Source organism: Trichosurus vulpecula, chromosome 7 (assembly GCF_011100635.1).
Source record: "Trichosurus vulpecula isolate mTriVul1 chromosome 7, mTriVul1.pri, whole genome shotgun sequence".
Taxonomy (NCBI): domain Eukaryota; kingdom Metazoa; phylum Chordata; class Mammalia; order Diprotodontia; family Phalangeridae; genus Trichosurus; species Trichosurus vulpecula.
In genome coordinates this window covers 237,767,147-237,794,335 of record NC_050579.1, presented here as the reverse complement: position 1 = coordinate 237,794,335, position 27,189 = coordinate 237,767,147, and the positions used below count along the sequence as shown (strand labels likewise).

The 27,189-nt window shown below is 40.8% G+C and overlaps 1 protein-coding gene across 1 annotated transcript in view; it reads right to left on the bottom strand.

Moving 5' to 3' along the window:
- The window catches only part of CLIC5 (chloride intracellular channel 5), a 133,101-nt gene that overhangs the window by 25,262 nt on the left and 80,650 nt on the right, over positions 1 to 27,189 (bottom strand). The window lies entirely within an intron of this gene.

The window sequence follows — 27,189 nt, the reverse complement described above, 5'->3', positions numbered from 1 at the left end:
GTTTCTGAGAACAGGGATGGTCTCAATTTTATATTTGTTTCCCCAGGGCCTAGCTCAGTGTTAGACATACAGTAGGCATTTAATAAATGCTTCTTGATCAACACTGAATTAAAGGGACCATATTTCTTGACAGATAATCTATACAAATCAATATGATCATCTTAGCAGTAGAAAGAGCAGTGAATTTGGAGTCAGGGCACTGGGTATTGGATCCTAGCTCTGAATCAGAATGACATAGTGGTAACAGTATAGGATTTGAGTCAGAAGACCTGGGTAAAAAAAATCCTGCCTTCATCCCATACCTCCTATGTGATCACCATCTGCCAAATGAGGTAGTTGAAAGCGATGGCCTCAAAGGTCACTGACATGTCTCAATTTAGAATCCTATTATTCTAGCCAAATCATTTCTTCTTGCCAGACCTCAGATTCTTCATCTAGAAAATGAGGTATTAAGATTGAATAACCTCAAGTTCTAAATCCAGGTATCCAGAGCCATTATATTTAAACCAAAAGAATAATAAAAGGCAACAGCTTTGGGAAATTATTTGTCTGTTTTAAAGCAGGTTGGGGCTAACATGTCAAACTAAAAAGGTGAATTACAGTATTTAGAATTGTTGTAGCTTCCCTTTCATGCAACAAATATTATATATGTATATGTAATACGCATATATGTGTGTGTATGTATGTGTGCATATGTATAAAATTTATTAAGTTCCTCCTATGTCAGACATTGGGAATACAAAAAGGATCCAAAGACAATCTCTGCCCTCAAAGAGTTTACAATCTAATGGATATATGGATGTATATTAAAATATATACATATATAATATGTTTACATGTATAAATATATAGATGCATGTGGGTATACACACATTAAGATTGAAGGGAAATAAAAAATAATATACACAGCTACAGGATGAAATAATTTTCTCAATCTCCTAAAAGCTATATTTGAAAGAAAAGATTATCACTTTGGGAATTGAATGTAAGTTTCTCTTTGTTTATACAGACTGTAGCCCCCAAATTGTTTATTTATCAATAGGATAAAAAAGAAAGAAAGAAAGAGCAGGGAGAAATTAAGCAAGCCAGCAAGCAAAAAGAGCAGAGAGCAAAAAGACTGAGCCAAGAGCGAGCAGCGATGAATGGAGCCAGTAAAGGAGGGGGGAAAGCCAAGCCTTCCCACTGGGCTTCAACGTGTTCCTTATTAGAGTGCCCAGCTCATGCTTCAGCAGTGGGGTGGCGGCGACCCCTACTGGCCGTGTTCAAGCAAAGCACCCGATTTTGAATTCTGCTCCTGGGCAGCCAAGGCGGGGTGGAGAGAGGGGGAGAAGGGGAATGTGTGTTTCCTATTAGGCTTTCCAGAAACTCATAAATGGTTGTAAACCCCATTGTGCTAATAGAAAGAGCGACATAAATGCTGACTAAAGTTATTAGTCCTGGTCGTAGTTTATACGGCACACTGAATTAGGCTGAGAACAGCTAAGTTTTTTATGGTTATTTTATAACAGGTTATTACTATACATTGAGCCATAGGTTGGACTTAATGCGGATGTTCGTGTAATACCAGCAAGGAAGAAGAAGAAGAAAAAAAAAGAGAAGCCAGAGACTGAAACCTTCCTGGGTGGTGCACTCAGTGGTTAATGTTTGGGGGAGGTTCCACCTCCTTGCTCCCCTAAAATCAGAGCCACAGATTTTAAAGCTTTAAAATCCAACCTCTCTCCTGTTTTACAGAAGGGAGGGACTCAATCAAGGTCACTCAGGCTGACGGTGACATAGCTGAGATTCGAACTCAGGCCTGTTATCTCCAGAGCCAGGATTCTTCCCTCCCCTGATGCTTTATCTAACTATCTTTTTGTTCTGGTGATGCCCCATAGTAGGTCACTGTGGCTGGCACAAGAACCCTTTACAAAAGGGAAGGCTCGTAGGAAGTCAGACCCTAATCTACGACTTCTCCAATTTAAACAACCCCAGATCCTTTTCAACTTTTCACTTTGGCCATTCTGGAACTGTCCTTTGAAACTCATCCCATTTTTTATATTTTTATTTACTTCATTAAACATTTTTCAATTATATTAAAAAAATTTTTGACATTTATCTTTTAAATTTTTGAGCTAAAAATTCTCTCCCACCTCTCCCCTACCCATTGAGGAAGCAAGTAATATGATATCAATTATACCTGTTTTGGGAAGGAGAAGGAACAAGCATTTATTAAGTGCCTACTGTGTGCTGGGCACACAGCTAAGTACCTTAGAAATATTATCTCATTTCATGCTCACAAAAACCCTGTTTTCCCTATTATTATTATTGGGCTTTTATTATTCCTATTTTATAGATACGGAAATTGAGATGGAGAGTGGTTAAGTGACTTGCCTAGAATCATACATTTGTTAGTATCTGAGGTCAGATTTGAACTCAGCTCTTCCTGACTTGAGGCCCAGCACTTTATCATGGGGTCACCTCACTGCCTGGTTCTTGAGTTCTTGAGCTCATTGTGGAAATTATTCTTAATGTAGGGCTAAATTTAGGGACATATACGGAGTGGGCCTTTGTTAATAGATTAACTAGTTAGGTATAGTGCTAGAGTTAGAGTCAGAGGACTTGGGTTCAAATCCAGACTGCTACTCACTACCTGTGTAAATTGGGTAAAATTGGATAACCCTGGTTGCCTCAGTTTCCTCATCTGTAAAATGAGCTGGAAAAGGAAATGGCAAACCACCCCAGAATCTTTGCCAAGAAAACCCCAAATGGGGTCATGGAGAGTCAGACTCGATGGAAAAGACTCAACGACAAGGGCAACAAATCCGGCAAACTAGCTGAGTCTCAGCTTCCATGACTATAAAATGAAGAGGTTTGACTACAAGACTGCCACGTCCTTCCCATCTCTAAATCTATGAATCGATGACCATTTCTTCATGCTCTTCACCCTCCTATGTGAGAACCCTTTCCTCACCACCGTCTCCCTTTTAATGCTCCTTTCCCCTTCAAATTATTCTCCATTATTTTGTATTTATTTGCTTGTGTAGTCACGGAAGACAAAACTTCTTGAGAGCATGGGCCGTTTCTTTTGGTCTGTGTGTCTCCGGGTGTAAGAAATTGCCTGGGGAGCACTGAAACATTAGTGACTTACCCATGGTCACATGGTGTATCTCAAAGGCATCATTTGAACCCAGGCTGTCCCTATAGCCCCTGTAAAATGCTGGCATAAGTGTGTGTGTGTGTGTGTGTGTGTGTGTGTGTGTGTGTGGGAGAGCATCACCGGTGCCCAGAACAATGCCTGTTCCATGTTTAATCGATGTTTGTCGAATTAAATCCTAAATTCATACTTTATCCTTACAGTGGTTCATTAATTAAAATATATCTTACTAATTACGATTATGAGGATGATAATACAGCAATAACAGAAATAGTGCAAAAAGGCTAGTAAATTCTTAAGCTTGTTGTTACTATTCAGTCATTTTAGTCACGTCTGACTCTTCATTACCTCATCTGCGGTTTTCTCAGCAGAGATACAGGTGTAGTTTGCCATTTCCTTCTCTAGCGCATTTTACAGATAAGGAAACTGAGGCAACCAGGGTTAAGTGATTTACCCAGGGTCACACAGCTAGTAAGTATCTGAGGCCAGATTTGAACTCAGGAAGATGAGCCATCTTGACTCCAGGCCCAGCACCGTATCCACTGTGCCACCTAGGTGCCCTAATTCTTAAGCAGGAAGAAAGAAGAAGAAATCTTTGCCTTTCAGACTTTAACTGATTATCTGATTATCTGTATGACTCTGAACAAATCACTTAACTTTTCTTGGCTTCAGTTTCCTTATGTGTAAAATGAGAGGAGTAAATGACCCCTAAAGACCCTTCTAGCTCTAAATCCTACAATACAATTGTCATAGGATGTCAAAATATGTTAATACTAATCATTTTACATTGATATTTTGTTCAGACATTTTCTTTGTCAGAATTCACCTGGAGTTAAGGCTCGTAGGAAGTCAGACCCCGATCTACGATTTCACCAACTTAAACAATCCCAGATCCTTTTCAACTCTTCACCTTTTTCTATACAAAGGTGTGTGTGCCTATATGACAAGACTAAATGTCTCCAATATTGCAAAATTTAGTGAGGAAATAGCTGATGTCGGTGATCCTGGCTTCATGGGACAAACATTTGATTCATAACCTCGCTGGTTCCATCTATGTTTCTGCCCTAAATACAATGATATAAAGTGGTCTCTTGAAGATTTGCCAATTATTAGAAAACGGTATCCCACCTGCCTGCCCTAGGATCTCTTCCTCTAGGCCCTAGCTCAGATCTCTCCGCACTTTGTTCCTGTCCAAAATCAGTGCTCAGAGGCAGAGCTCTAACTAGCAATTTCTGTTGGCAAACACAAAAAAAGGTACCTGGGTCCAGCAATATGAAACGTCCCCTCAAGGCCTGCTGAGGTGACCATGGTTGAGATAAGAGTGGGCCAGTGGGTTTGGGGAAGAGTTCTGGAGTTCTGCTGGCCTGAAGTGTGCTGGCAGTTTTCTGGTTTAACTAATTATTTTTGCTAGCTAGGGGCTAAGTTAAGTTGCTTCTATTTACTGAAGGGGCTGTGGAGGGTTCTCTTCTAAATCTGGGCACCCTGAGGAAAAGTCTCCATAAAAGACTGCAGTCTATTTGCTCTTTGCAACATGAAACAGAAAATTAAAAGTAGGCGAGGGGGACCAAGGGAACTGTTAAGTAAGGTAAATTAATCTTTGGTGGTCCTATACCTTTTACAATGAATCAGAAAACACTATTTCTTGAGCACTGGGGTCATAACAAAGGGTTGGTGATTATATCGTTATTCTTCAGATTATGTTTCATAGACCATAGATCCCTGGTCCTCTGCACAATGTCAAAAGGAAGTCTAGGAGAAAGTTTCAAAGTTAATGATATTTTCTGCACACTGTCCTGGAGTGGGGGGAGGGAAGAGATAGGGAGAAAAATTGGAATTCAGAATCTTGTGGAAGTGAATGTTGAAAACTGAAAATAAATTATATATATGTAAAAAATTTTATATAAAATTTCCCCCCTAAAATATTGAATTTGTTTTTGTTGTTCAGTCGTTTTTCAGTTGTATCTGGCTCCTTGTGCCCATTTTGGGGGTTTACTTTGCAAAGACACTAGGGTGGTTTGCCATTTCCCTCTCCAGTTCATTTGACGGATAAGGAAACTAAGGTAAACAGGGTTAAATAATTTGCCAAGGGACACACAGCTAAGAAGTGTCTGAGGCCAGATTTGAACTCAGGTAGATGTCTTCCTCTCTCCAAGCCTAGCATTCTATCCACTGTACCACCGAGTAGCCCAGTAACATATTAAACAATTTCATATAAAAATGCTGTTCACATAATTTGAGTATATGAAAAAACTTCACTGTTCCCTCTGTTTTGCTACAAAATTTATCCCTACGCACTCTTCTCCAGCGTGAATATTTCCAGTGTAGAATTTCCTTCTCAGACTTCTTAGATCAGAATTTACAGGTTCTATCAATATATTTGAAGTACCAACGCATTCTGTGGGCAAAATTGGCTTGGTTAATGCTAGTATGGATACTGGCACAGGTGTCAATGAAGACGTGTTTGACAGAACCAAAGAGCCACAACCCCATCATGGCTAAGATGGGCATTATACTAAATATGAGACAAGTAGTTGGGTTTAAGGCTTTCTAATTTTCTAAGCCACTGAACAGATGCACAGCCAGGATTCCTGGAGTAAATAATTTTTTTTCCATTCTATCTCTGTCTGAGAAAATATAAGAATCTAGGAAGCTAAGTAGTTAGTAGATAGAGCCCTGGATTGAAGTCAGGAAGACTCAAGTTCAAATCCTGATACACAATACTTACTCATAAGTGATCCTAGGCAAGTCACTTAACCTCTCTCAGTCTTATTTTCCTCAACTGTAAAATGGGAATAATAAAAACAACTATTCCACAGAGCTCTTGTGAGATTAAAATATATAAATAACATAAGTAAAGGGTTTTACAAACCTTAAAGTTATACATGTACATACCTACATACACATATGTACATACCAATGCCCGTATGTACAGGAATATGCACATATGTGCATGTGCATATGTGTATGTGTATATATGTGCATGAGTATGTGCGTGTATATGTGTAAATAGGCATATATGCATGTGCAATATGCAATAAATATGCAAATATGCATATATGAATAAATATGTCGTCATTATTATGAGTCATCCAAAGGGTAAAAGGTAAACACAAATACCATTTATCTATGCAAAGGCACTTTTTATATATTTAAACTAATTTATTTATTATTTCTAAAATGCAGCAATTGTTGAAGAGGTCATGAAAGCCTGCATTTCAACTTGGAATTCAGGACTAGTCACAGAACCAGGATAAACAGAATCGACTGAAATAACCCAGGGGAAACAAGTAGGCTACAGAAGTTAGGCTTCTGATAGGAAGATAGAGAAGGCTTCAAGGAAATATGGTGTATGTTTATACAATCAAAAAGGATATGGACAGACCAAGCATGGGCTTGTTTGCTAACCCTCAGTGGACCAGAGGTTCTTCCCAATCCTACCCCCACCATGAACCCTGGAAGAGAGAGTTTATAGAATAAACCAAAAAAGGAAGTAGTATTTTACACAGTGGGTAGTGAGCATATGGAACTCCTTAGTCAAAGATGTAGCAGTAGCTACAAATACAAATAAGTCCAAGTAAGATTTAGATGAATTCACATAAGGTAGATCCATAATAGGTTATTAAGGAAATTTCAGAGACATTTCACATTATTCTTCAACTTCTAAAGTCACCATCATGGAAAGTAACCAGCCATGATGCTTTTCTACGAGGTATCCCCTTAGTACACGTTTTGCAGATAGAACATTAGGTTCAATGGACCATAGATGTGACCAGGGTGGCCATTCATACCATACTGTGTTCTTTAGTATTTTGGGGAAAGACTAAAAATCCAAGAGTCCTTTTTTCTATCTCTGAATTCTCAGATAAGACTACATGGGCTTGTACCCCCTAGACCAAACCTGAATTCTGTCATCACAGACCACTTCCCAGATGATTACAACAAACTTGAAGCCTTGATGCAGTCCACTTCCCCCAGGAAACACACAGAGAAGGCTAGCCTCCTGATGTGATCTAGCCTCACAGCTGAAACATACAGCATCATTCATCATTCCAAAAGGGCTATAAAGAAAGGGATTCCAATATCACTGTGAGTTGTGGTCATAAAACTGAAGTCTAGGTTCTGTGCTAAGTATTTGAAGGAAAGAAGGAAGGGAGGGAGAAAGGAAGGAGGGAAGAAGAAGGAAGGGAGGGAAGGAGGGAGCAAAGGAAAGGAGAATTTATTAAGCACCTACTATGTGCCAGGCAAATAGTATATAATCTGATCTTCACAACACCCCTCAGAGGTAGGTCCTATTATAATCCTCATTTGACAGATAATGAAACTGAGGCAGGCAGCAGTTAAGTGACTGGTCACATGGCTAGGAAGTGTCTGTGGCCAGATTTGAACTGAGGTCTTCTTGACTCCAGGCCCAGCACTCTATCCATTCGCTGGAACCACCAAGTTAAATAACAGAGCCCTACTTCCCACCCTGTTCAGCCTAAAAGAATCATAGGGAGTCATTTCAACAATTACTGATACTTGCTTTTAAATACCCTTCCCAAACTTTGGTCTATACCCAACAGTATAGACCAAAGTATACAGTATATATACTAGACCAAAGTAGCTGATTTCAGAGTAACAATGAAGGTTTTTTAGACTTCCCTTACCTCATCCTGAGATGTTTATAATCATCCAATTATTAGCAGAGGAAGGGTTGGTTCCCATTGTTCCTGTTCTTCTATCAAAGGAAACCATCAATCCTGATTTTTCCAAAGGCAATTTCCTTTGTATTCATTTTATATTTATTTTTATAAATATATTTAAAGTGCATTATTTCATATTATTATATAAATTCTTATATATTGTTTTACATTCATAATTTATACTGTTTATTAAATATATGTGTGTATATACTGATAGACTATAAACTCTTAGTGGGGACCATTCCATATTTGTCTTTGTTCCCTCATAACCTAGCATGGTGCCTGCAACATGGTAGTGCTTAATAAATGCTTGTTAATTGATAGACTCATCTCTCTTGGTTTCAGCTTTTTCAGTGAGGAGTAAGTAATTAAGATGATAATCATATCCTACCTCAATGGAGTGTTAATAAAGCAAAGCCTGAACATTTGGACTCTACATTTTTCCACTGCAACTCTAAATTTCCCTTCCCTAGGATCTCCTGTCCCAGGGCTCAGACCAGATCTCTCCGTACTCTGTTCTTATTCAAAACCAGGGGTCAGAAGCAGAGCTGTAACTAGCAAGTGGCATGGACAAGAAGCACAAGATGCGGCAAAGCAAGGTACAAAGAAAATTGTCCCCAAGTAGTTCTGAGGAAGTGACTCCACTGAATCAATCAACAAGCATGGACTGAGTACATACTACATGTCACCTATACCAGGTGACAGAGATACAAAGAATAAAACAATCCCTGTTCTCAATAAGCCTACATCCTCTTGGGAGAGACAACAAATGTATTATATCAGTATGTACAAAATAAATAAAAGGGAATAAATACAAATAAAAAAACAAGGTAGTTAAATACGAGATGGTTCAGGAAGGATACTAGCTGGTGAGGGGATTGGGGAAATTCTCTTGTATAAGGTGGTTTGGGGGCTGAATCTCGAAGGAAGAGAGGGGTTCTAAGAGTTTGAAATGCGAAGTGAATACATTCCAGGCGTGTGGGACACTCAGAGCAGAGACACAGAAATAGGGCATAGAATCTCATGGGGGAGAAACAAAGAGAAAGCTAGTTTGACTGAATGTGAGAATACAGGATAGGAAGTAACACATAATGAAGCTGGAAAGGTAGTTTGGGACCAGGTTGTGAAAGGCTTCAAAAGTAAAAAGTATATTTTATCCCCAAGGCAACATGGAGCCACTGGAGTTTACAGAAGAAACAAGAAACACGGTCATACTTGTGCTGAAAGAAAATCACTTTTGCAAATCTGTGTTGGATGGACTGGAGTGGGGAGAGGATTAAGACAGGCAGTTGAATGAAGAAGCTGTTCAGGTAATCAAGGCAAGAGGCGATAAGGGCCTGAACTCAAGTGGTAGCTGTTTGAGGAGAGAGAAGGGGATGTGTGGGAGGCCAGAATGGCCTTCTCTGTTCCTCACATTTGAGGATGCATATTAGGCCAAATTGGCTTCTCCCTCCCCCAAACCTGACCCCGCCAAATGGTACTTCAGGTCTTATCTCTCTGCCTTTGCTCTGGTCATTCATGCCTAGAAGGTAGTCCTTTCTCATTTCCACCCCCAAAGATTTCCTTTCTTGCTTCAAAACACAAATGATAAGGTTTGGCAACTGATTGGATATGTGGGATAAAGGAAAATGAGGATTGGGGAATAATACTGAAGAATGGTAGTGCCTTCATCAGGAATAGGGAGGTTTGAAAGATGGGTGTGTTTGGCAGAGACAGATGAGTTCTGTTTGGGATGGTTTGAATTTGAGATGTCTCTAGGGCAATATGTGAAATTTCCAAGAGGTAGCTAGTCATACAGGATTGAAGTTCAAGGGAGAGACTAAGCCTGGATATCTAGATTATAGAGATGATAGAATGCATAGAGATGATAATTGAAACCATAGGAACTGATGGGGTCACTGAGAGAAGAGAAGATGCTCAGCGACAGAATTTAGGGGAGCACCTGGAGTTAGGGGACATGATATAGTTGATGAGCCAGCAGAGGAGCAACCATGTGGTTAGGAAGAGAAGCAAGAGAGTGTGATGTCGTGAAGCTCCAGAGAGAAGACTGAAGTAAATAAGATAGTGGTTCATAATGTCAAATGCAGAAGAGATATCAAGAAGGATGAGGAAAGAGAAGAAAAAAAAATTAAATTTGGCCATTAAGAGATCATTGGTCTAGGTGTGGTGCCACACAAGCATGTAACTCCTGCTACTGGGGAGACTGAGGCTGGCAGTTCTCATGAGCTCAGGAGTTCTGAGCAGCGGAATAAACCAACCTGCACTAGGTTGGCATTAGCATGGTGAGCCCCCTGGAGAGGATGGGGAGTACACCTGTTGCGGGGTTGCCTGCGGTGAGATCAGAAACAGAGCAAAGCAAAGTTCCCAGGACGATCAGAGTAGAATTGGGTCTGTGAGTAGTCATGTTTCAGTCTCGTCTGACTCTTCTTGACCTCATTTGGGGTTTTCCTGGCAGAGATACTGGGGTGGTTTGCTATTTCCTTCTCTAGCTCATTTTACAAAAACTGAAGCAAACAGGGTTAAGTGATGTGCCCAGGATCACACAAGCTAGCAAGTGTCTGAGGCCAAATTTGAACTCAAGATGATTCTTCCTGATTCCTAGCCCAGTGCTCTATCCGCTTTACCACCTAGTAGTTCCTGTGCTTTCAGATTAGATAAGATAGAAAGACAGTCTTAAAAAGGCAGGGAAAAAAGGAGAGAGGGGGAGAGGGAAGGAACGGAGAGGGAGACAGGAAGGAAGGAGGGAAGGGAGGGAGGGAGAGAAGAAGGAAGGAAGGAAGGAAGGAAGGAAGGAAGGAAGGAAGGAAGGAAGGAAGGAAGGAAGAAAGAAAGAAAGAAAGAAAGAAAGAAAGAAAGAAAGAAAGAAAGAAAGAAAGAAAGAAAGAAAGAAAGAAAGAAAGAAAGAAGAAAGAAAGAAAGAAAGAAAGAAAGAAAGAAAGAAAGAAAGAAAGAAAGAAAGAAAGAAAGAAAGAAAGATAAGAGAGGGAGGGTGAGAGAGAGGAGAAAGATATCATTGGTAACTTTGGAGAGAACAACTAGTTTCAGATGAGTGATGAGGTTAGAAGTCAGATGGAAAACAGAATAGGAGAGAGTGAATAGGAGGAGAGAAAGTAGAAGTGCTAAGTATAGATAATTTTTCCTAGTAGTTTGGCTGAGACAAAGAAGAGATATACGATGACAGCTCATGGAAGAATAGGGCCTAATGGAGCTCAGGAGATTTTTTAAGGATAGAGAGACCCATATTTGAAGGGACTGGTAGAGAGGGAGAAGTTGAAGATTGGAAAGAGGGCAGGGAAAAACCAGGGGGCAATGGAGAAGATGGGAAGGGATGGAATCAAGGGCGCATCCCGAGGAGTTGGCCTTTAAAAGAAGGGCCATTTCATTGGCAGAGATTTCACAGAAAAGAAGGAGAAAGTTGGGGATTCTGTCAAGGGCTTTGAGGTGAAGATCAGGAGGTTCCAATTTTCTCAAACACCATGAGGCAAGATGCTCAGCTGAGAGGCTGGCAGCAGAAGGGAGAAGTGTGGGAGGCTTGGAAGAGAAGGTTTGGAACAGCTTCTGCGGAGAGTGAGATAAGGGAATCAATCAGAGGAATAAAAGACTGCCTTGCTATAGTGAAGGCCCAGTTGAAGTTGGGTGACAGGTATTTATAATGTTAAAATAATAAATGTATTTATAATTAGAACAGCAGTGTGACTTGAGCTCCATTCAGCAAAACATGAGTAGGAGCTGGTGAGGCAGATGGAAGGATGAGGATGTAAAGGATTTGAGAGTAAAAGAGTGGGTAGAGTTGAATTAGTTAACTATAGGGTCAAGATTGGGAAGAGAAAAAAAATAAAGTCAGAGCTGGGGAAAAGTCCTGAGAGAATCCTGAGGGGTCAAGGGAGTAGATCTCCACAGATACAAATGAAGACTTCCACACCTTGGAGAACTGATGATGGTCACCTCCACACCATAAGGAGGTATCAGAAGAGGCATGTTGCAGAGGTCACGATTATAAATTGTTTTTTATCTATCCTTTAAAAATGTCAGTTTGATTTGGGAGGCTATAAAATGTATTGGTAACAGTACTGAACTTAGGAGTCAGGAAGATGTGGGCTTGAAGACTGCTAACTGCAGTTTCCTCACCTCCAAAAAGAAGGGGGGTGAACTTGGTAATCTCTAAGGTCCCTTCTAGCTCTGTCTGTCGTTCAAGGATTTTAACATGAGAAGACAACAGCATCATTATTTTAAGCCCAGTTTGGCCAAAGTGGGACAAGCTTTGTCCTCCTTCCTACTTCCCCTCCTTCCCTCTTTCTCTCCTTCCTTCCCTCCCTCCCTCCTCCTTCCTTCCCTTCTTCCCTTCTTCCTTCCTTCCTCCCTCCCTTCCCTCCCTCCTTCTTTCCTTCCCTCCCTCCTCCCTTCCTCCTTTACTTCTTTCTTTCCTTCCTTCCCTTCTTCCTGTCTCCCTCAGGCCGGAAGTACAGCAACCATTCACAGCCTTGTGAATAAATGACTGGCATGGAAATTCTGACTTAGTCTGTTTCCACCCTGGGCTGGTTTGCCCTACCCTAGGCTCACATATTGATGCCAGACTTAGTGCAGATGTCTGATTGGCTTTCTCCCTACTGCAGCTCAGAGCTGCAGTGATACACCAGCCTCAGCGTCTCCAGTAGAAGGGATTACAGGTATGTGCCGTCATGGAGGTAAGCGCTAGGAGAACATTTCTTCAAGCTATTTTCCAAACACAGTTGGAGGTTAGTATGGAAGTCACCGTGTAAACTTAACTGGAAGGTTGTGTATGTGTAGCCATAGACACACTATGAAATGCACACACAGATACACATACACATAAATATACACATATATGCATGTATATATGTAAAATTAAGTTTCTTTAGTTTAATGACCACTATATTTTGCAGCTAAGTGGAGAGACCTGGCTTCTCATCCTATCACTAATAACTTTCTTGTGTAAGCACATTTTTTTTTTCTGGATAATTGGCATATGTGGCTGTTTATTTAAGGAGGTATGTGATGGCCTCTGGTGGTACATAAAAAACATCAGAACACACACATACAGTGTATAGGCTATGTGTGCATTTCTCTCCACACACATGTATGTGTATATATCATATATGTGTCTATAAATACATATAGACATGTATATATGCACAAAGAGATTCATACATAAAGAGTTATAGATTGCATAAAAGAGGGTTCCTCGTACAGTATGAAGGAGCAGTAGCAAGAGGTAAAAGAGCGTTTAACTTATGGACAAATTAGTCATTTAATGTTCCTTTATTCCTGGCCCTTGATCTGACTCCAGGCCAGGCAGAGAGGAATCATTCTGGTCAGACGGCTGGAAATTCCACCACATGGAATGGTGTTGGTGGTCTCCCCGCTCAGTTCTGAGGAGGGAGCCCACACAGTGAAAGGCCTTCTCATCCCACTAATGAATGCGCCCACCCACATAGGACCCAGTTCTCTCCCTTCCCCTCCTCCACCATCGCCCTCCCTTCTGAGCACGCTGCCTGCAGCCACCACCACACGCCATACCCATGCCCGCCCAACGATTCATTTCAAGAACATCTCTGAGCCATAAATTATGAGTGTTCCTCTCCAATAATTCAGCCCTCTGGAGATCAGTCCCTGGACAATTCTGAGGGGAGCTAAGTGGCGCCAGTAGGAAATGCGCACCTCAGACAGGAGAGAACGTGCTACTCTGCAGGAAGCCCCAAGCCCTCCCCTTGAGCCCCTGAGAAGTCTCTTCACTGGAAGGTTGGGTGCTCCAGACCTAGGTTGTTTGTTTTTCCTTGCAGGAATTTTAAGCAAAGCAAAACTGTAGCCTGACTGACAAACAAACAAACAACAGCCAAAAACAAAAACAAACACCCAACATCAACAACCAAGGCTGGCCATTTACACATTGGAGTTGCCAGGGAAGCTGGGCTGAAGGGTCGCTTTGTGACCAGGGTGGGTTTGGAGCAAGTACCGTGTGGTTTATGAGGAAGTGAAAGTAAGTAGACAGTCACATCCTTATCCTCATCGCTCTGGTGGCACTTGTTGGACCACCCAACTGCCCACCACAAAGATAACAGCAATGGAGGCCTTCTCCTCCTCTCCTCCCAATCCTACTCCCTCAAATGAGGTTAGGGTGAAACAAGTAATTGTGTATTGGCATCTAGAGCCCTTACTCCACAGGAGCTGCTCGATGAAGGAAGAGATAATGGGGTCACTGCTGAGTGTCACCCCATTTTCCCAATGCTGTGAAGATTCACCTATTCATCTCGATGCCAGAAAACTCCCAAAGCAATCGATCCCCGGAGCCAAGCAAACCAACATAAGGTCACAGGATTATGGACTTAGAGCCAGACGACACCTTAGAAGTCAGCCAATCTAAAATTGCATTTTTAACAGATGAGGAAACTGAGGCCCAGAGAGGTTAAGTGACTAGCCCAAGGACACACAGGTAGTAAGTGGCAGGGCTGGGATTGGAACTCAAGTCTTCACAAATCCTGTGCTCTTCCTACTCAACCCCATAGTGCTTCCATTCCTGAGGTCCTTGCAAACAACAGGTCTATGCAAACAACCCAAGAGACTCCTGAAAATGAGATCTTGTTCAGTTAGCTACACCCAGTGGCGAATATCTTATGCTGTGAATCCCACCCATGAGAGAAGGAGAGTAATAAGACAATGAGGGCTGATATCTTCAACATCTCTTTACCTACATTATCCTGCTTGAGTCTCCTGAAACTTCAGGAGGTGAGAACCTTCAATATCATTCTTCCCACTTTACAAATAATGAAACTAAGGCTTAGTGTAGCTTGCTCACAGCACGAATAAGGTGAGTCAGAATCAGAATCTGAACGTAAAGTCTCTCGACTCCAATGATGGCATCTGTCTAGCACTTAATAACACACTACCTCTTAAAGTAAGTCTTCAAGCTCCAGAGATGGCAAGACTCTTCTCAAGACTCTGCACAGCCCAGGATGTGACAGCTAGAAGGAATCTTTGGAGTCCAATGGGCAGCTGGGTGGCGCGGTGGATAAAGTACCCAGTCTGGAGTTCAAATCCAGCCTCAGACACTTACTAGCTGTGTGACCCTGGGCAAGTCACCTAACCCTGTTGGCTTCACTTTCCTCATCTGTAAAATGAACAGGAGAAGGAAATGATAAACCATTCTAGTATCTTTGCCAAGAAAACCGCACATGGGGTCAAAAAGAGTTGGATGTGACTGACACAACCGAACGACAACAGTCCAACAAGCTCATTTTTTCAGGTCGGGAAACAAAAGTACAGAGAGACTAAACAACTTGCCCAAGGTTGTGCAACAAATTAGTGAAAGTGGCAGGTCTAGAACCTAAGTCTGCCTCCTCTCAATCCATGGCTCTTTTCACCACCACCCTGTTCTGGAGTTCCTTCCTCTTTAATCATTATGGGAGGGGAAGGGGGGAAGGAAGAGGGACTGTCAAAAGGAGCAAGGGAAGAGCAGAAGGAATTAGGAGCCTTGTAATTGAAGGGGCTTAGAATAATAAATACATGCAGTTTCTTTTTTTACATCACTTGCCACTTCCTGGAGATCTGGAACAGATTCTCCATCCTTCTTACTTTCATGATGCTGGAAAAAAAAAAGGCACTGATCCTTTGACAGAATTTGGAGTCCTACCATTCCACAAATAAACACATATATCCTTGCTCTAATCCTTTCAAACCCCTTTTTATTTTAAGCCAAAGAAATTAATAAAGAAGGAAAGGGCGGAGCCAGAAGAAAGAGGCTGGAAGTTAGGAGAAACTATGAGGTCCAAGTATCTTCCGCTGCCTCAGAAAGAGAAGTCAGGCTGGATCTGTGCTCAGAATCTCCTTCCTTGGGTATGGAATGCCACCGAAAGAGGACCAGGCTGGACTCTGTATCAGAGTCCCTGAAGGGCCGTGACTGACAAGCTACAGAGCATCTGTACTCTCTAGCATCGATTCCCTCAAGTGCCAGGAGAGGGCAGCACACAGCTCTATAAACAGAGATGGCAAAGTCAAAAGATGTCTAGTCAAATGACAAGGCAAAGACAGGCTAAGAACGCATAGGTTCATGGGATTTGGAACCGAAAGCATCCTTGGAGTTCATAGATCTAGAGCTGAAAGAAACCTCAGAGGTCATTAAGTTACAGGATCATAGCTTTAGGGTTCAAAGGGCCCTTAGAGGCCAACTCCCTCATTTCACACAGGCACACAGAGGTTAAGTGACTTACCCAGGGTCTCACAGCTAGTGAGTATCTAAGGCAGGTTTCAAATTCAAAGGCAGGTCTTCCTTATTCCAAGTCCAGCATACTACCCCACTCTGCCAAGACCCTCATTTTGCAGATAAGGAAACTGGGGACAAGATGGCTTAAGTCACTTGTCCAAGGTCATTCAAGTAGGAAACACCAGAAAAGAGATTTGGATCCAGTGCTCAACCCACCATACAACTCTGCTCATGAGACCAGCTCCTTCATTTTACACAGCAGGAAGGAAATTCCTGTCCGCCCCTCCCCAAGCAGAATATAAGATCCTCCAAATGAGGGCTTCTTTTCTTTCCTTCCTTTCTTTTTTTGTCACTGTATTCCTAATACTCAAAACAATGTATATTAGCCACTTGATAGACATTAAAAGGAATTGTCCAAGGTAACACAGGAGTGAGCAGCACAGTCAGGGTGCAAACCTAGTTTTCCTGACTCCAAATCTAGGACATCTTCCAGAATAGTAAGTGAAGGGAGTGGGGGAACCCTGACATGGTAGTGCCCATAGTTATTCCCATTTATCTAAGAGAGGATATTTCCTGGCACCAAGGAAGAGCCAGACCAATGGGGTGGGAGAGGAAGAAGGGAAAGGAAGTGAAACATATTTTTCTACACAAGGAAAATTAGCTTTAGTGGGAAGGGTAGGGATGGAAAGCAGACAGTGGAAATATTGTCGCCCACTTCTCACCCTAGGCAAAAAAAAGGCACTGATCCTTTGATAGATCTGGAAGCCCTATGATTCCACAAATAAACACATATATCCTTGCTTTAATGCTTTCAGATTCTTTTTTTTTAATTTTAAGCCAAAGAAGTTAATAAAAGAGGAAAGAGGGAACTAGAAGAAAGAGGCTAGAAATAAGGGGAAATTAGGCAAGGCTCAGGCCACTAGGTGGGCACAGTTGTTAGAGGACCAAACCTAGCATCAAGAAAACTCCTCTTCCTGAGTTCAAATCTGACCCCAGATGCTTGCTAGCAGTGTGACCTTGGGCAAGTCACTTCACCCTGTTTGTCTCAGTTTTCTCATCTGTAAAATGAGCGGGAGAAGGAAATGGCAAATCACTCCAGTCTCTCTGCCAAAAAAAACCCCCAAGGGGGAGGGTGTCACAAAGAGCTGTAAACAACTAAACAACAACAACCACCATCACCAGGGCTCCATTCTCGGCTCCAATTCTTAGAGTTCTAATGAAGAGTGGCAAACACATTTTTCCTGACGTCCTACACGTAGAACATATAGAGGCATGATGACAGCAGGGAAAGATTCTTTCCATCTCTGTGCCTTTCCCTAAAACCTGGACACAGACATTGGTGGGTTTGGGGGTGGGGTGTTGGGAAGAAGGGAGTGCAGAGCAAATTCCTGTCCAAGTTCTGAGCTCTAGCTTCCTCTTCTGGCCAGTGGGGATAAATACCGACATCACAGAGATATTGTGAAGCAAATAGGCTTCCTTCGCATATATACATGTTCCCTCGTACATAGTCCATGTTAGGAAGAAGTCAACATAGCTCCTAGAAGAATGAGGAAGAGCAGGAAGATGACAAAGTCTTGTGGGTGTGTATAGTAAGAGATGTAGCAGCTCAAGCAGGATGACTAAGATACAGAAAAGGAGGTCAGTAAGAGCTTGGTATGATATGAACCACATAGAACTTGGAAGAAAAAGGAGAAATGAACACACACACACACACACACACACACACACACACACACACACACGCACGCACCCATGCACACACAAACCCCTCTTCAGCAGGGGCAGAATGGCAGAATGGTGGTAGTTGGAATGTGCTGAGCCTAAATTGGATACGCTGGTACAGGCAAGGGGAAAGATGAGTGTTGCTGATCTGCTGCAAAGGAGACTATGAACTAAAATGAAAGATGGAGGAAAATGAAAATTAGAGCAGGATAGAAGAAAAAGGAAAAAAAGTAGGATGAGAAAGATAAATAGGGGGGAAAATAGGAAGCATTAGTTTGTGTATTTTATCTTTAGCAAGGGCTACAGGAGATAAAGCAAAAGCAAAGAGAAGAAAACTTAGAGATAGAGTGGTACAATCAAAAGAGCTCTTGGATTTGGCATCAGGCATCCTGGGTTCAAATCCTGACTTTGTCACTTGCTCCCTGTGTGACCATAGGCAAGTCACTTAACCTCTCTGGGTCTCAGTTTTCTCATCTGAAAAATGAGGGGATTGGACTAGATGGTCTCTGAGGTCTTCTTCAAATCTGTAGTTCTACTATTTCTGAGAGTGAGGAGACATTGGGAAAACCTCTTTAAAAGAAATGTGTTGGAAGGGGCTACTTGGCAAAGAAGGAATAACTTCCCAATTAGAGATTCTTTGGTGAAACCTCTAATTATTATAATTTAATGGTAATGTATCCAAAGGACATACTCGTAGTAACTGAAATTCTGAGAACTGGGGATTTATGAAAGATCAGAAGAGGAAAAAAAAGATTTACAAGCATTTCTTACACTTACAGAGGATTTTGTTCCTGGAAATGGTGTTTGCTATAAGTCATACCTTACTTTTCTATAGAAATAATAAAATATTAGGAGGTTCTACTCCTGACACCCACCTTTTTATAGAAATAATCATAACTATTTAATCAGTGATAAAACTTTCCAAAGTATCTACGAATCAGTAAAACAGGTCAACACAGTAACACAACATAACATTGTATTTAATATAAAATCTCTTTGTATACTGTACAAAGTACAGCATTTTATTTTTATTTTAAAGATGAAAGTAAAGGAGACATGGATAGTCATGGTAACATCAGGAAAGTTTCTCTCCGTACCTACTTTGACCTCAGGCATAGCAGTTTGGGGAGACTGGGGTTGGGGTAATGTAGGGGGCATATACATTTGGGAGAAACCTACTCACCCAACTAGGAAGTGAGCAGCATGAGGACACATCAAAACCCAGGTGTTGGCATCCTTGTACCTTGTTTGCCTATGCTGCTGCTGCAACCATGAGAAGCACTGAAAGTTTCCATAAGCAGTCTAATATTAGCACAGATAATGAGTTAATGGATTGTCCAAGTGCAGCTCCAGTTTTACTGAGAGCCAAGATGTTTATGAGTAGATACTAAATCCTATAGTCTTGTGACCCAGATCTCATCTGGAGTATAGCTATTGGGAAAATGAATAGCAATCACAAAAGGAGCTTTCCTGCCTTGGGTAGGGCAGGAGGTGGTGTGGACCTGGGATTGAATGAATATAATGTTTTTTCTATTTTATTTTTATTTATATTATTTTTTATTTTGCTATATAAAACTCTTTTAGCTTAATTCAATTAAAGTGCTAGCAAGTTAATGATCTTTTTAATAGAGATTTAATTGACAACATAAAGAGAAAGAAGGGACTAATCAACAGATGGAGGAACAAACCAAGAGAATGGATTGGTGGACATATATAAACCCTGGAGATTGATTTCAGAACCTGGCATTACCTGAAAGAGGGGGCTAAGCCACTGCATGAATGACAATTGGATGCCCTTGGGATTCTGACTGTGAGAAGGCAGCTTGATTAAATATCTATAGAGAATCCAGGTAATAACAATCATGATGTGCAGAAAGATAGAGCCTATGTCAAAAGAGGTCTTGAGAAAAGTTAGGTATGATTTTAATAGAAGAAACAAGGCTGAATATGAAGAGGGAAATTATAAACTGTACCTAAAAACCTTCCCATCAGTCAATAGAATGGAAAGTACCATATAAAGGTGGGGGTCTTTTGCCTGTTGTTGGTTTTAAGAGCACAATGCGGATGTCTCAAAGATACAAGATCTGTATTGGAAGACGAATTACCATGAAGAGGAGAAAAGGCCAAATTTATGAATAGAGAAGTCCTCTGGAAGAAATGCGAAAGGAACAAGCTATTTAGGAATATTTTTCCTGTCTACATCTTTTCTGTCTACAATGAGAAGGGAAGTGTGGGTATGTGTGGGATTGGGGGGAGGGTGATTAATTATATCATTGGAAAGAAGTTGAAAATGAACAAAAATGTGACGTATAAGCCAAATAAATAGAACTACTCTGTAAGATAGAAGACTGAAGAATGCTTATTTAGATATTCATTTAGATGACCATGGCAAAGGATCTTAGAGATACAGGGGTGGGGAACCTGCGGTTTTGAAGCCACATGTGGCCTTCTAGGTCCTTGAGTACAGCCTTTTGACTGATTCCAAGTTTTATAGAACAAATCCTTTTATTAAGGGCATTTGTTCTGTGAAGTTTGGGTTCAGTCAAAGACTGTACTTGAGGACCTGGAGGGCCACATGTGGCCTTGGGGCCAGAGGTTCCCCACCCCTGGTAGCATATACCTACTTATACACACGTATGTACACACAAGGTATCCCAGAAGTCCTAGACTTTTGGGACACCATATACATATATGTATGCACATGTACATACATACATATGTGTGTATGTGTGTGTGTGTGTGTATATATATATACATACTTTCAAATGAAGAAATAAAGCTAACAGCTCTAAAGAGCAAAATATATATTCCCAGCTGCAAGAGGAATACATAGAAAAAATTTTTAAAGGTGACTTTAGAGTAGAAATAGCTAAAATCAAAATGAAAAAGCAAAATATTGTAGCCAAAGAACAGGTGATAAGAGAAGAAAGATAGTAAGAAATCCATACAATGAATATTTATTAAGCACCTCTTACAAAGCACTATGCCAAGGAATGTAGCAGATATAAGGATGAATTAGACATGCTTAGTCACCCATGTTCCCAACCCTGAAGTCATTTTCTATCTTCCCTTCCCTTTCAATCCTCTGCCTCAATCTGGGAGAGGAAAGACCTGAATTTAGAAAGGTGAAGGTCACCCACTATACCCTAGAACATAGCCAGTCATCTTGATTTATGTCTTGCCATTGGACTTTGATGACTCTGGAGGAGAAAGTGAGGCTGATGACTTTCACAGGTCTGCCTCACTTGAATCTAGTTCATTGGCAAGTCATGATGCCATTGGTCTTCTTTGAGAATGAAGGAGGAACAATAAACAACAACAACTCCTCTGCCTACCATCAGCTTCCAAGTCATGCGGATTCTACCACCACATCTCTCACAGATGTGAGAGATCTCTCCATCCTCACACCTACCACCCTATCATCACTTTTTGCAAAACACTCCTAAATTGGTCCCCCTAATTCCAATCTCTCTTTCTAATTCCTCCTCCTTCTAATTCAAACTCCACATTCCTGAAACACAGGTACTTGATAAATGAATTAAAGAAATCACCTTATAGAGTCTAATATGGAATGGAGCAGGAAAAAATAAGACAAATATACAAAAAAACAGAGAAAACAGAAAAAAATACAAAGCAGGATATGATAAAAGTAAGTACAAAAGAAGTGCTGTGGGCATTACAATATTGCCTCCAGTCTGGGGTATCAAGGGAAAGCATCATGAAGAAGGTGGAATGTGATCTAGGCCTTCAAGATTGCCTAGAATTACAAGAGAGACTGAAAGGAGGACACAGCTGATAGAGATAATAACACGAGTAGAGGCAGAGACAGCAAAAGAGTGGGATGTGTCAGAGGAATGTTCTGGTAGGAGCAGAATGTAACAGAAGTATGATAGGTAAGACTAGAAAAAGAAGCTGATATTAGAATATGGATAGTCTTCAATGCCACCATGAGGAGGTCAAACTGAATTCATTGTGAGATAAAGAGACACTGAAAGTCTTTGAGCAGAGGAGTGACTGTCACTTTATAAGCTGTGTCACTTTGGGAAAGTTTCTTAAACTCTCTGTCTTAATTTCCTCATCTCTAAAGAAAATTACAAGAGGCAATCAGTGGCTCAGTGGATAGAGCACTGGGCCTGGAACCAAGAAGACCCAAATTTAAATCCAGCCTCAGACACTCATTAGCTGTATGACCCTGGACAAGTCACTTAATTTCTGTTTGCCTTAATCCACTGGAGGAGGAAATGGAAAACCATTCCAGTATCCTTGCCAGGAAATCCCCAAATACAGTCATGGAAAGTCAGAAACAACTGAAAAACGACTGAACAGAAGTTCCTTACAAGAAACCTGTAAAGTAGATAGTTTGTGTACTGTTAGCTCTACAAATGAGGCAAAGAAGTCTAGTCCGGGGTCACATAGTAAGATAAGAGCAAATCCAGGACTCAAACTCAGGTTTTCCAACTCTAAGACCAGTCCTCTTTTCACTCTTCCACACTGTCTCTAAATCCACATAAGACATCACAATCTAATCTTCTCCCAATACCATTTGATGAGTCAATTCCCTGCTCAAAAACCTTTAATGACTCCCTAGGGCTTAGCAGAGGTTCACAAATTTATTTGGTCTACTGAAGAAAGAAAGAAAGAAAGAAAGAAAGAGAGAGAGAGAGAGAGAGAGAGAGAAGGAAAAGAAGGAAAGGAAGGAAAGGAAGGAAGGAAGAATGAAAGAAAGAAAGAAAAAAGGAAGGAAGGAAGGAAGGAAGGAAGGAAGGAAGGAAGGAAGGAAGGAAGGAAGGAAGGGGGAGAGAGGGGGCGAGGGGGAGGGGGAAAGGGGAAGGGAAAGGGGAAGGGGTGGGAGACAGACAGGGAGGGAGGCAGGGAGGGAAGAAGGGAGGAAGGGAGGAAGGAAGGAAGGGAGGGAGGGAGGAAGGAAGGAAGGGAGGGAGGGAGGGGGGAAGGCAGGAAGACAGGAAGACAGGAAGGAAGGAAGACAGGAAGGAAGGAAGACAGAAAGAAAGAAAAAAGCAATAAACACAGAAAGGAAGGAAGGAAGGAAGAAAAAGCAAAAAAGCAAGAAAGCGAGCAAGAAAGAAAATTACTCAGGCCACCCTGGAAATCTACTTTCTTTAACCCTTTAATGGTTTGTTTTTTTAAAAAATTTGAGTCATTTTAAAAAATATTTTTAATGACCCATCTAAAATTTAATAATTTATTGTAAAGTTGTGGGTTTTTCCTGCACTGAAATTTTGATGATGCAATATCATGTCATGTAACTGTATAGTATTATAAATAAGACATTACTGCTGATGCCTTTTGGACTTCCCAACAATGAGAAACACACTTGCCTGCCAATACCTGCTTGTTAAGACCTGTCAGCAGACTTGACCACTAATAGGTTATAACTTGCATTTTGTTTGTTTATTTGGAAAATAGTATAATCACTATAACTTTAATTCTGTTGCACAACAGATGAAACATGTACAAATGGTTTTTCAAAATTTTCTTCTGTTCTTTCCTTATACTTCCACCATCCCCTTATTTTCATTCAAGGCCCCCCAGTTGCCCCTGAGGCTACTATATCCCTCCATTCCCCATAGTTCCAGAGTCTCCCAGGGAGTGGTATTGCCCATTTTGGTAACCTATGCAAAGCAAAGATTCTTAATGTAGGATCAAAAAATTCAGAGGGTCCATGAACTTAGATGGGAAAAAATAAAATACACCTTTTTTAAAATAACCTCTAACTATAATTTAGCATTTCATTTAATTATTTAAAGATATTATTTTGAGTCCATAGGTTTCACCAGACTTGTCAAAGGGTCCATTACACAAAAAGTTCTCCCTGGCCTAGAGGACAAAGTCAAATGTCCTATTGGTATTCAAAAGCCTGGTATTCAAATCTAGCCCCACCTTGTCTTTGCAACTTTATCTCCTACTTCCCACTTTCCAAAACACTTTCTTTGTTTTGTCCAAACCAGTTAACCCCAGCCTTTGCATTCCCTTTACCCCTCCCTTTTAGACTATTCTCAGTTCTGGGTTTTTCTTCACATTCTCCATCCAATTTCCACTTTCTATATTCCTTTGTATCGACCTAAGTCCAAATCCTTCAGAACAAAGGCCAAAGTTCTCCTTCGTTAAGCCTTCCCTGACCAGCTTTCTCTGCTCCAAACTCCTATGGCATTTATCATCTGTACCAATTATCTGACAGTCTCTCAGGTGCTGATTGCCTTGTGCCATTGAACAGCTAGACAGTATATAGATCCAAATCTGGAGGGCCAGATTTGGAATCAAGAAGATCTGAGTTTGAATCCTGCTTCAAACACTTACTAGCTGTGTGACCCTGGATAAATCACTTAATCCTGACTGCCTCAGTTTCCTCATCTGTAAAATGAGCTGGAGAAAGAAATGGCAAACCATTCCAGTATCTTTGACAAGAAAACCCCAAATGGGGTCATGAAGAGTCAAACGTGACTGAAATGACTGAACAACAACAGCAACAATTTTTTTAAAAAATTATGCATTATTTGCCACCACTCTCTTTGAAAACCCTTTTATTCCAACCAGACAGGTCAATTCACTATTTCCTATTTTGTGCATCCCTATTTCTATGCCTCTCCTAATGCAGATTCCCCTGCCTTGTGTGTTCTTCATGTCCTTCAGAAGCACACTGGTAAATGTTTAACAAATGGTTCTCCTATATGTGTGTATATATGTATGCATGTATACATGTAAATCATATATAATGTGTATACACACAGTATATGTAGCAACATATATAGACATGCATACATGCATGTACACATGACATACTTTGAAGTTTAATCTCATTATTAACATTTTCTCCATCTTCTCAAGTCCAGACAATCAACAAAACAATCACTCAAGCCCTGATTTATAGTGTTTGCAGAATTCCAAGGCGTAAATTTAACAACTGGCTCTTGAGTCAGTAAAAGTTGGCTCTGGCACATCGCAGCTCTGTCCTCGTCTAAATCCTAGCCCAAATATTCCAAATCTAGTAAGCCTTTCCTGACCACTCCAGCCTAGTGCTGTATCCTGCACTCCTGTAGCACTCAATGTCTATAGTTACCATCCATTGATACTTATCATAGACTGCCTGGTATTGTGAGTTATCTTCTTATGAACACAGATCACCTCTCTCTAATTACATTGTGAGCTCCTCGAGGGACGGTGTCCTGCACTTCCCTCAATATGACACAATGCTTTCTTTGCACATAATAGACAGCCAACAAATATTTGCTGATTGATAGATTGTGCCAAAATGCTCTCCCATCAGGTGTGTCCCTGGGGACAGGATGGGATAAGGGAATAAATGCATTAGGAAGAAATGAAGGGAAGGAAACTCTAACCAGGTATGAAAATAAAAATGAGCCCTGTAGACTTCTTATAGATGGAAAGGTCTTCAGAGATGATCTAATTCAACAGGTGAGGAAATTAAGGTTCAGAGAAAGGAAAAAATTGCTCAAAGTTACGTAAAGACTAAGTGACTGAGCCAGGAAGACAGTTGGTCAGCAGCCAAATTCCAGACAAATACTGACTGTGGGTGGGGTCATGACCCACAGTTTAAGGAGCACTGAAGGGGTCACCAGTGGAAAAAGTTTAAGAAGCTCTATCCTAGATGGTACAGACAGATGTTAAATTTAAACCTAGAGAAGCAAAGGGATCTGTCTCTTCTTGTTGAGTGATTTCAGTTGTGTCTGACTCTTCATGGCCCATTTGGGGTTTTCTTGGCAAAGATAATAGAATGATTTGCCATTTAATTCTGCAGCTCAGTTTTACAGATGAGGAAACTGAGGCAAACAGGGTTAAGTGACTTGTTCAGGGTCACATAGCTAGTAAGTGTCTGAGGCCAGATTTGAACTCATGGAGATGAATCTTTCTGATTCCAAGCCCAGAGCACTATCCACTGGACCACCTTTCAGCTTGGGAGGTCTCTAGCCATTACATTAGCCACGGAGCTGAGAGTAGAAACGAAGGATTCTAGCATGACATTTTTCCTGCCTTCACCTCTCATGTCATGATGGTTTGTCAGCCCTTCCAAGAAACTCTGAACACATGGCACATGGTATAATGAATTTAGAGTTCGAAGGCCTGGGCTCAAATCCCAGGTCTTACTACCTTGAGCCATCTTCAGCCAGCCATAACCATTCTGGGCTTCAAGTCTAAGGGTGTGCTGGAGCCAGCTTGTATAGGCTCTCAAAAGCCCAACTGTTCAATTTTCAGTGTGAATATTTATACCTCAGAAATCAGCAAAGGCTACAAAATCAGGGCTTGACTTATTGTTTTGTTGATTGTCTAAATTTAAGAAATTGATAAAGAGAATATAATAATGCAGCTTAAACTTAAAACTGTCAGTACTAATATTTTTTGTTTTATTCTGGTCACTTGTTAATTTCTAATACATCTCTATAATCAAGTCTCTCACGTATAAAATGAAGAAAGTAAATGGAAAACTGAGTTGGACTATATTAGCAGTTCTTAAAAAGTATGGTCTGGGGCAAGTAGGTGGCACTGTGGATAGAGCACCTGCCCTGGAGTCAGGAGGACCTGAATTCAAATCCAGCCTCAGACATTTATTAGCTGTGTGACCTGGGGCAAGTCACTTAATCTCAACTGCCTCAAAAAAAAAAGAAAGTGTGATCCAAGGACCCTCTGGGATTCTCTGAGATCCCTTTCAAAGGGTCAGTAAGATCAAAATTAATTTCATGATAGTAGTAAGATATGTACTTTTTTCATTCTCATTCTCTCATGAGTATGCAGTACAGTTCTATAAAGGCTACATGACCTGTGGATTAAAGATTTAGCTACAAGAAGATTGAGTTGGTATCTCATCTGTACAACTGCACTTTTGCCTTACCAGTGAATGGATCTACAGACATGGCTAGATATGATATTTTGCTTGTACTGATCTGACATCAGCACCATCAATCATCTGGACATGAGTGCTTGGCTACAAACACAAGTGGTGCTGGAATACTCAGTGTGGAATAACTTTCCAGTCTCATGGTTGATGCCATAACAATTGGGTTGACTTTTGCACTGACAGTATAAAAACAATTTTAAATTTACATTTTCAAAAATGTAAAAAAAAATGTCACTTCTCACCATCTTTTTGTCTTAGAAAATAGTTATTTTTCATTAAAATGTTATTTGTTTTAACATGTAATGAGCTTACTGTTGTTTTTTTTAAACGAATTTATCGATTCATTTAATAAATATTTTAAAAATTCATCAAGTTTAATTTCTAATATGGCCAATATTGATAAAGATAAACAAAAAGTATTTGGGGTCATCAATAATTTTTAAAATAGCAAAGGGTTCCTGAGACCAAAAAAGTTTGAGAACTTCTGTGTTATATAACCTCTAAGGTCTCTTCCAGATCTAAACTATTATCCTAAAAGTAAGAGATCATAAAGAAAGCAAAA